This window comes from Penaeus chinensis, chromosome 12, assembly GCF_019202785.1.
Source record: "Penaeus chinensis breed Huanghai No. 1 chromosome 12, ASM1920278v2, whole genome shotgun sequence".
NCBI classification, from domain to species: Eukaryota; Metazoa; Arthropoda; class Malacostraca; order Decapoda; family Penaeidae; genus Penaeus; species Penaeus chinensis.
The window spans coordinates 14128692-14136191 of NC_061830.1; the positions used below are offsets into that span (position 1 = coordinate 14128692).

Sequence of the window (7500 nt, forward strand, 5' to 3'; positions counted from 1 at the left end):
AGACAATTGAAGTTACCACGACACTTTAGAATAAAAAAGAATATGATTGATGATCATACGGCTCAAAAAGAAAAAAAAGAAAATCAACCTTTTGTGTGGGTTTATAACCATTGTTAGAAAAATAAATACTATGTCGGTCAAACCATAATCTGGTCCTTTGTTAGGAAATATTTTGTCAAGAGATTGCCGCACGAAAGAATCATCTAAATACTCACTTCATAAGATTCTAATAATATAAAGGTTGAGATATTTGGCTCTAAACTGAATGAACGTACATGTGAAATGTTATTGCAAATAAAAGGAAAGACTATTATCACGTGTATGCTTTCTTACATTATATTGTATGATCAAAAAGACTTTACATTCACTATTTCTGTGTAATACATTATTTTTGTTTAGCATGGAACATTTAAAACGACAATATTATTAATGAACATGTCTAAAGTGCACTGGCTACGACATTTGCTTAAGCAAAATTAGTTAATTAAGGTTAACATCAGCATTTAGTTTTGTAAGTGTATTTATGGTACACTTTATCACATTCATTTGTATGAACATTTTGCTTGCGTGAGCAACACACACACACACACACACAAACTTTGCGTTTGTGTGTGTGGGTGTTATGATTTGTATGGATGAAAGAGAAAGTGAGGGTGTGTGTGAAGTGAGAGACAGAGAGTCTGATTTTCTGTGGTTGTGAATAATTATGTAAGTGTACTTTACATAGTTATGATATTGATCCTTTTATACTATCGAGCAATTTGGCACTAATACTGATATACCTTAATTCGTTTATAAATTATCTATCTCACTGTTGTTTGTCAATCAATCTGTATGCCCCCCCCCCCCTTATCTCTCTCTCTCTATCTCTCTTTCTCTTTATCTCTCTCTCTCCTAAATAAAGGAATAAGATATATGGTATACTGAGAAAGATTTAAACAATCAATCTTATTGCACAAGATTTATATAAAAAAAAAAAAAAAAGACGCACTGGCCGCTAATAAAAAGGTGTATATGCCGTTTGCATGCTTATGTCAGCAAACCTTCGCTATAGAAAAAAAAAAAAAAAAACTAGAGGGGGAAAACAAATAATTTTGTCTGATTTCTTCGCTGTACCAGTGTCAGTATATATTTCTTTTTTCGAAAAGAGAGCGACATTCAGTAAAAGAAAGAGAGAGAAATAAATAAATAAAGAAAAAGCACTATGTCATATCATGCAGCCTTTCTCTGGAGCGCAGTTCGTCTTATACTTCATGCATATGGATGGCTTTGAATTTGTAAAACTTAGTTAATAAACTCTGAGTGTAGTTCAAGTTAGTGTATTATGAATTGGGGCAATTTGAAACTTTTTTTTTCAATTAGGAGAGCATATCTTGATTCATGAATGGGATATAACTTGGATAGAAATGCTTTAGTTATACCATGCAGCAACTTACTCAAAGTACTCTCCTCTGCAGTTTCTGAATAACGTAGGGCCCACAAACACGCGCTTTAGATTCTGTCTGTCTCTCCGTCTCTCTCTCTCTCTCTCTCTCTCTCTCTCTCTCTCTCTCTCTCTCTCTCTCTCTCTCTCTCTCTCTCTCTCTCTCTCTCCATCGCTTTCACCCCCCCCCCCCCTCCTCTCTCTCTCTTTCTTCCACGCAGACAAAAACACACACGTATATATGTACTTCATGTTTACACACGAGAGAACCTTCATACACCCCCCCCCCCCTCTTACACAGATATAGCTTAGTTAAATTGCAAGCGTTATACCAATCACCGTTTTTATTTTTGCTGGTGTTTACTCCATGGTTTTGTTAGTCAGTAACCAAAATATACCTAGTATTACGTTTTCTGATGTTATGAGATATTTTTCTTTTTTTCTCATATGACTTTAAACTCCGTGAGAATGCTTTATTTAAAAGACGGAGTTTTCAGCCAGAATGTATTTTTAAATGGCGATTTAATTGCATACGTTAATTGGATGATGACAAACAATTTCATAAATTAAATAATTTCGGCCGGTTCAGAGAAAACGTTTATCTCTGCATTTTTTCCCTTTTTTTCATTTTTTATCTTTTCCCCTTCGCTATATTGACGAGACATAATTTCATTTATCCTCTTTTTCTGTTGCGTTTCAATTGACTTTTTTGCTTGATGAAAATACAACGAACTTGGTCTGCACTTTTTTTATCAAACGTGCACACTTTTCATGACAAGAAACAACTAGTGCACGTTGCTATTGGCTTCAAGCTGATACAAAGGTCCATTTGTCTTCATTCAAAGCACAGGAAGAGTTCTGCAAGAAAAAGGTCTAAACCCGGTTTAGATTTGCTAACTCTGGTGTGTAATGAAGAGAGGAGCTTTATGCAGGTGACAGAACAAACAGTTTGTACCTAGACTGTAAAAGCCAAACTATTGCAATTTGCAAGAAGGTAATGCAACGTGTATGTTTATGTATGCGCTGTGTATATCTGAATATGTGTGTGTGTGTGTGTGTCTGTGTGTGTGTATGTGTGTGTGTGTGTGTGTGTGTGTGTGTGTGTGTGTGTGTGTGTGTGTGAAGACCATTCTCCTTATTATGTCACAAAAATAAAAACAATCCCTATCATTTGTTTCTAGGGAAGCCAATATATTCAGCCAGTTTTATAGCAAACATGTTATGAAGTGAATAGTAGCAAATCAGTTCTTCTAATTAGCTCGTTGAAGAATGTGATTGCATCAAATCTTTTAATTAAGAATGTAATCACGTTTTAGGGAATTTTTACCAACGTAAATTATCAACATTTGACTGTAAGAAAAGGTTTCAAGATTTCAGGCCTTACTTTGTTAACATGACTATAATTACTTTCATTATGGGATAAATCTAAAGTAATTAAAACGCCATTAAGTAGGTTTGTTTCTAAACGAGCTGAAACGCCAGCTTTTTTCTGACTATGGAAAACGCTTCCGCAGATTCTTCTCAGTAATGGAAGAGACTACGAGAGAGAGAGAGAGAGAGAGAGAGAGAGAGAGAGAGAGAGAGAGAGAGAGAGAGAGAGAGAGAGAGAGAGAGAGAGAGAGACCGACAGACAGACAGACAAACAGACAGAGAGAGAGAGAAAGAGAGAGAGAGAGAGAGAGAGAGAGAGAGAGAGAGAGAGAGAGAGAGAGAGAGAGAGAGAGAGACCGACAGACAGACAGACAGACAGACAGAGAGAGAGAGAAAGAGAGAGAGAGAGAGAGAGAGAGAGAGAGAGAGAGAGAGAGAGAGAGAGAGAGAGAGAGAGAGAGGGGGGGAGGGAGGGGGGGATATGAGAGAGGAGAGAGAGAGAGAGGGGGGGGGGGGGGGAGAGCAAAAGTAGATGGTATGAGAAAAAAGTAGATGAAGATGAAGAATAAGTCACAGACCAATAGTAACATACAAAGAGGTAAAAAAAGAAATCCCGTAATATCTGTCCTATTCCAATATTTCGCCTTTGACACAGTATCCGTTATCATGTCATACCCCAGTACTTTATTTCCGTGCCACGCGTCCAAGAAAAAAACAAATTTTTACTTTTACCAGCATTTTCGCATACGCAAAAATGGATACTTTGATAAATATTGGAAGATAGATGGATACTCTGACAGGTAAAATGATAGATAGATAAACAAATACAGAGAGAGATAAAGAGGTACACTGGCAGATAGATATAGACAGGTAGCTTGATATAAACACTTCCGCGAAACTTTCTCATTAGCAACATTTAAAAAAAAATCCCCAGACAACGTTAGACTTTCCATAGCAACTAGACTTCTATACTTGTAAATACGTTTTTTTAAATCATATGTTTTCCAGAAACATTCCACGGCACACAGTAGATAATCACCCACTTCTGTCATTACACTTCACAAAATCCAAGCTGATTCCCCGACCTGCCACGGGTTCGCGGCTGCGAGCGATGTACATGGCATATTAAACCACAGGGAGAGAGATATAGAAGCACGGTCTAAAGGCGGCCTGTGGATTGGGCATTGTGTGGCGTGGTATAGGAGGGCAAAGGTTTACAATTAATGTTTCAAAAGAGCAGTTTGTACCCTGAACATGTGAGGTAAACACGATATATGTGTTTGCACCTTGACAAGATATATGTGTTTGTACACGTTTGTTCATATTAAGACACCGTCGTGAGCATAGGATTTTTGTGATTATGTGTTTAACTACTGTAGAAATGTATGTAAAAATATGCAAATATATATATATATATATATATATAACATATACATATATATATATACATATATATACACATATACATATATATATACATATATATACATATATATATACATATATAATTGCTGTGTTTCTTATGATTATCATTATAATTTCTAGTTATTATAATCTTTATCATAATTACTGGAATTATTATTATCATTAGTAGTAGCAGCAGTGCTGTTACTATAATCATTATTACTATTACTAGCGGGACAAGAGGAAATTCGACGAAAAAAAATGGGTAAGAAGTACTCGTCTCTCTCTTTCCCCCACCTCCTTCTACCTTTCCTTTCTCGTCTTCCTCTACGCTTCTCTTTCCCGTTCTGCCACCCCCTCTCACACCCAAATCTTCTTTAATTCCACTTCTCCCTTCCAACATTAGGTTCTATCACTGCTCCCTCCCACTTCTCTTCCTCCTTATACTTCCCCACCTAACTCGTTCTCTTATCCTCTTCGCTCCCCCTCCCATCCTCCTTTTTACTAAGACCCCCGTTTCCTTTCCCCTTTTCCTCTTTAGGTTCCCTCTATTTCCCCATCTCCCTTTTCTCTTGACGCCCCTCCCCTTCCCTTATACCCTTATGCTCAGATAGTCGTGTAAATAACAAATGTATGTAAACTGACGGTCTAACTACTTCAATGGAGTGTACTTGCCTCGAAGATTAATAATAATAATACAAATAATAATTATAATAATTATAGCAAATGATTACAAAAACAACAATAATGATTGTGAAAATAGTGATGATAATATTAATTACAATAACAATAATAATATGATAGTAATAATAGAAATGATGATAAAGATAAAAAAAAAAAAAACTATATTTGTAATGAATGCGCACGTTCTTACGTAGTTATTTCATTATGTGAGAAAAGCTAAACTCTGAGGTTCCTGGCTGCTATATTTAGGTTGAACACTTTACAATGATGCACATTTTTTGATACACAATGTTAGTTGGGAGACTGTTCCATGTTTCATTAGTTCTGTTTGGAAAAGCTAACTTTTTGACATTCTCATCCCTTCTATTTACCTTCAACTTTTTACTTTGTCTTCTTCATTTTATTTTCAATATCATAGTCTTCTTTATCTAACTTCACTTTTCCAGTAACACAGTTATATTGCATAATCATCCAAAGTAATAGGTCCTTTTCCCTGTAGTCTATCTATCTCCATCCCTTGTAGAGTGCTTTCCTCTAATTACTGTACTCATTTGCATTTGATTCGAAGAATTTGCCTTTCACTCCACCAAGGTGTTCTAATTTCCACAATAATATTATGTAACACGTTATCAAACGCTTATTTAAAGTCTAAGTATCACCAATCCACCCGCCCAACCCGCTCTTGTTTTATTCCAGAAACTGCCGTATATACATAATTTTACTACACATGGCCATCCCTTCCTACATACAAATTGCTTATTCAATATTATATTGTTTTTCCAGCAGTTCAACTGACCGTTTCTTAAGTATCCTTTCTAGAGGCTTACATAATACACTGGCTAACGAATCTAGTCCATAATTCGGGGGAGTTTGTCGCCGTTCTCTTATAAAATTGTAACGTTGGCGAGTTTCCAAGCTTTTCGTAGGTTTTTCTTGTCTCATTGAAATTTAGAATATTAACAGTAGAGGAGTGCACAATTGTTCAGCACATTCCCTCAGAACCCAGTTAAGGACCTTATTTAGTCTCTGCTTTAGTCTTGTCTTTATTTTCAGTCTTTTTGTGTGCTTTCAATATTCTGGTTAACTTTTGTACGTTTAACAAACACTGACTGAAATTTCTTATTAAAGATTTCGCACTTTTCCTCTTTCTTAATATAAACAATCTGATGACTTGTTAATTTGGTCTCTATTTTTAGTAATTATTTGTATAATCAAAGAATGCTTTGGCTGATTTTTTAATTTGTTTATTATATCATTATAGCAGTCTATTTTCACCTGTCTCGTGGTTTGGGTATACTCATTAATTCCTACATTTTCGAAAAGAGCTGCTACGTTTCTTAGACTTTCTTGCTTTTATCACTGAACCAATTTTGGCTATGTCTTGCTTTAGATTTGGATTTTGGTACCAACCTGTCTGCTCCTACCTTCGCAAAAATGTGAATATTCTACATCAATTTTCTCTTCGTCCATGATTGTTTCCATCAAAGAACTCTTTAAGGCTTCAATAATTACTTCACACCCCTTGTAATTGTAATCTCATTTCTCTCTTTACCATGAGTTTTTTCTGTAGCACAATATTTTAGTTTAATTATTATCAAGAGGACAAAATTCCATATCCCTCATATCAGATCAAGCTTACGCGGTATGTCTAGCCTTCTTACCCAGGAATGATCCACTGCATTTTGGAAAAGGCAATACTATTTTATGATTTCTAATAATTTTGCATTCCAGCGGGGGCTCTGGGGTCGAAACTATCCCAGTCATTTTTGCCATCAAAATCCCCTGTTCCAAGAATGTCTTTTGCACTTACTCCTGGCACTCTAATTTAAATTAGGTTAAGGTAATTTTCTCGCGACCACACCGATGCAGAAAGTGGTATGTACACTGTGGTTTTCATTATGTTTACCTCATTTCTTTCTACCCCGATTTCCTGTGATTAAATTTCTAACTCCTCTAGAATGATTCATTTCCTTGATTATATTGCTTCTCTACTCTGTTTCCATTTACCTTATCTTTTCTCCAAATATTATAGCCTCTGAATCCTAATGTTATATCATCTAGGGACGGCTCCAGCTTGGATTTGATGATGCATAATATATCTGGTTTGTTTATTAAAAAAAATATATATATATAATATAATTATAGTAATTTTGAGTTTAACCGTTCGATATACTTTTTGATTGCAAAGTTAATGTTTGTCTCTATAATGTGTTTCCGATATTTTTGTTTAGTGTGTTTGTGTGTGTGTGTGTGTGTGTGTGTGTGATTCTTTAATATTTATGCTGTAAAACGAAGTAATTTCAAGTCTGCAATCACGGAGAATATTAAACCAGGCGTAAAATCCGTATTGTTTATCATGTATAATGATTTCTTGTCTATATTCATATGGGATATAATTCCAGGCGTAAAAGGTAACGTAACGTACGGTGTAACACAAACAATTCTGTTATTATTTTTATTATTCCTATTATTTTCTATTAACATTATTAGAACAAGTAGTAATAATTATGACGATATTATGATAATTAATAATAATAGTAGAACTAGTACTAATAATGATAATTATTATTATTACATATACACAGATAATCACATGCTAACATCTGTCTATATGCATC

The 7500-nt window shown here is 35.1% G+C and overlaps 1 protein-coding gene across 1 annotated transcript in view; it reads left to right on the plus strand.

Annotated features, from left to right (window-relative positions):
* LOC125031223 (moesin-like) overlaps positions 1-313 on the plus strand; it is an 11647-nt gene extending 11334 nt beyond the window's left edge. The window contains exon 8 of the mRNA XM_047621853.1: positions 1-313. This exon is cut by the window's left edge and continues 512 nt beyond it. The gene's annotated coding sequence lies outside the window, so the exon portion shown is untranslated.
* Positions 314-7500: the final 7187 nt, after the last annotated feature.